Raw genomic sequence first — 3522 nt, forward strand, 5'->3', positions numbered from 1 at the left:
TGTATGACCAGGATAACTCTCCTTTTTTTCCATCTGTGGGTTGTTGGGGTTTTTTTGTTTGTTTATTTTTTATTTCAGCTCCTTTCCCACAGTTTATAGCCTTTCTTCATCTTTATTCTTAAGACAACTTGGAGATTAACATGATTTTGACAAATATATAACATGGTTTTTTTTCTGTTCTTTTTCTATATTAACACACATACGCAAACACATTCATTATGAGACTTACCACACCCTCGAACGACAGGGTGGTTCAGAGCGACTTTACTATTTCATTGGAGGCACAAGTCTGCACTTTTTGGCAAATATAATTCCACCTCTGCTGCCTGTGTCAGCAGAATACCTGTGCAGCGTTTCCAGTGTCCCTCAAATAGTTCTCGTAATCAAGCACTGGAACTTAGATAGCTCTGCCAGTATTTCCCTTTTTTTTTTTTTTTTTTGCCTAAATTACTCTTGACAAGAAAGTATCTTCCTCGCTGATTTGACAATATATCAGCCTCAATTCCAATCTGATACACCTTTGTTATTACATTTCTCGGTCATACTGTAGTGTTTTTCAATTTACTCTGGATACATAGTTCATAACACCTCTTCCATATTCTTAAGTCCATTTACAGTCTCTTATACATTAAATATACAACTTATTCCTGACTACAGTTTCCCACTTAAAGTTTTACTGATTACCCGTGTGATCCAGAAGTAAATAAGATGTGATCTGAACAACTAAGAGCAGAGGGTTGTTATCTAGGTCACTTTTGACCTAAGGAGGCAGGCCACATTCTGAAGCCAATGGTGTCCTCTACTACCACTTATATTGCTTCTTTGATTTTTCAGAGTCCCAAGTTTGTTCTACCTCTTTAATGTGCCTCCACATTCACAGATTAAAATCAACAGAGTGAATTTCCCCATCCTCACTGTCATCTTCATAGCTGTATGACCAAACTCATGACCAACTAAAGGAGTCCAGACATTCATAGCGTATCAGGTTAAGAAACACAGGAATATTGCATGCAAGTAGATGGAGTCCTTTCAGATCTAGTTAGCCAAGTGTTTGTAAGAAATATTTATTTAATCACAGTGCAAATAAGAAAAAAGAGACCACAACTATGTGGAATTTTTTTGTGCACAATTTACTTCTTAGTTACCCTCCACCTCCCTGCTTCTGAAGAAAAAAAACAAAATAATCACAAACCCCAACCTAAAATAGATGAAATCTTTTAATCTGTCTGGAGTTTATTCCTACCTTTCCTCCTTCTTTGCTCTGCTTTATGTGATGTACTGTTCATTCCTATTACCTCTTTATAGCTGTTTTGTTAAAGTTCATACCACAAAGACCTGTAAAAGAAATTTATGACTCTTGGGGTTTCAGCAAATTCTAAATAACCATAACATGAACATGAAACATTAATTAAAGACACTGGAGTCTAAGTTATAACAGAGATGCTGACATTTAAGCCCCTTGCACCATGTAAATTAAAAATGGTATGACAAACAGTGAGTAATTTGATGGTCAGGGGTTCATAATAGATACCTTAATATCTTTGTCATGAAAAACAGTCTGTCCTTGGTTTAACCCGTACTGAACAGCCCAGGGGTCTGGTTCATAAAGCATGGCACTGCCTAAACATTTTTGCAGTAATTCATGTATCAGTCTGGGAATTGCATAGAATATCCTTGAGACTAAACAAATATGCAGGAAATTTGTGAACTAAATGTATTAATGCAAAAATAAATTCACTGTGTTATTCCTGCCTCTGCTTCAGCTGTCCACTGCTGAGTTTTAAGGCATTCTTCTCTAGATGATCCAACGTCCCATATATAACACACAATTCAGTTTTGTTTAATTAATTTTTAGCTTAGTTAACATGAATCTTTCACATGATATCTGCACCATTAAAACCTGAGGTTGCTGGGCAGAGTGAAGATGACACCCTCTGCTTTAGTCAGCCTACATCAAAAAAGGCAACACATAATGTAGGCTCTTCTACATTATACAGTTCAAACTGAGGAACATGCTTGCATATATGTTCTTTATGTTCACATAAGCAGTGGCCTAAAAGAAACTCTTGCAATCCTGTTGAGTCATGGTAGAAGATTCACCTAAGCAATGCAGATAGCTGTATCTGAGCTGGGCACACCAGGTTCCTTCTATTACCAATGGAAACGTATACTTCCATAAAGACATTCACCATATCCTAAATTAGATATCTAGAGCAGACCAGCTGAACCAAATCACTGAACAATTTAGGTTGGAAAAGACCTCAGGAGGTCATCTAGTCCAGCCTCCTACTAACTCCAAGTTCACTTTGAATACGTTACTTAGGGGCTTCTCCAATTCCCTCAAATATCCTAAAAGCACTGATTTCTTTTCCTTTGGTATAAGGGGTAACTAAGGTAAGGAGTCTGCACGAGACCTGTCTGTTAGAGGACACGCATTCTTTAGGTCTTGGGCCATGTATATATTCCTTGTCTCTTGCAAATGAGAGCTGAGACAGGCAATATAAGGGATTCTAACTTACCTGGCTTCTTATTTTCCATTAAGTAGGAATCAGGTCCTGTTTGTTAACCAAGGGGCAGTAATTTTCAAACTGTCCAGGTTTCTTGCAATGGGGAAAGCATGCTTTCAACAACATATCTCATTTTGACTCTACACCTACTGAAATTATCATTGTCTTCAAGTACTTAATTAAATATTTGGTTATGATAGATCCAGGAGAAAGCATGAGAGCAATGCAACAGGCAGACCGTGAAAATCCATGTGTAAGTCTAGAAAGAGAAGGACCTTCAGAGTAATTTTACTTTTCCAGGTTGGATGTTCACCTAATGCTTCTGCTGCCAGACACTGAGCTGGGTCAGAGGGCTACAAAGAATTTTCTACTCAAGAGCCTCAAGATAATAACTGGAAAACAAGGAGGATGGCTTGTTAGCTCGTTATGAGTTTTTCACCTTTACTTCAGATTTGTTTCGTCACTTTCCTTGCATACCTTTCCTGCTTTGTACTGCTATTTCATATCACTAGTTGTGTAATTTCAACTCTCAAATTGCATACAACATTCCCTCCAGTGGAATCCTCACCTTGATAAATTGCCAAATAGTAATTATTATTCTTTCCAGAGCCTGAGATATGGAGTCATGGCTGTAATTTCCAAGGTTTGAGAGACGAGAAATTTATACTATACTTCTCTCCATCAGAGTTTTCATCTGAGATCATATTTCAAGCCCTTTCCTTTGATGATATGATTAAGATAATTCCTTTATGAAGTTCAAGCCTCTGTGAGATATTCAAGAAGGAACCTGATAGTTCTTAAGCTTCGTTTGCTTCCCCTATGGATATCAGCAATGTATGAAGGGAAGAAGCATGCAGACAGGATGCCTGACAGTTTCAAATGCTCCTAATTTTTTAATGTTAATTATCATGGCAGCATCTGCTGACCTCAAATATGGGACCTCTGTTCTTGTGAGAGCAATATAAAACTCAAAAAAAAGATAGTCTATGCTTCAGTAACCTTGTCCATACCAGGA

Source organism: Falco biarmicus, chromosome Z (assembly GCF_023638135.1).
Source record: "Falco biarmicus isolate bFalBia1 chromosome Z, bFalBia1.pri, whole genome shotgun sequence".
Lineage (NCBI taxonomy): Eukaryota > Metazoa > Chordata > Aves > Falconiformes > Falconidae > Falco > Falco biarmicus.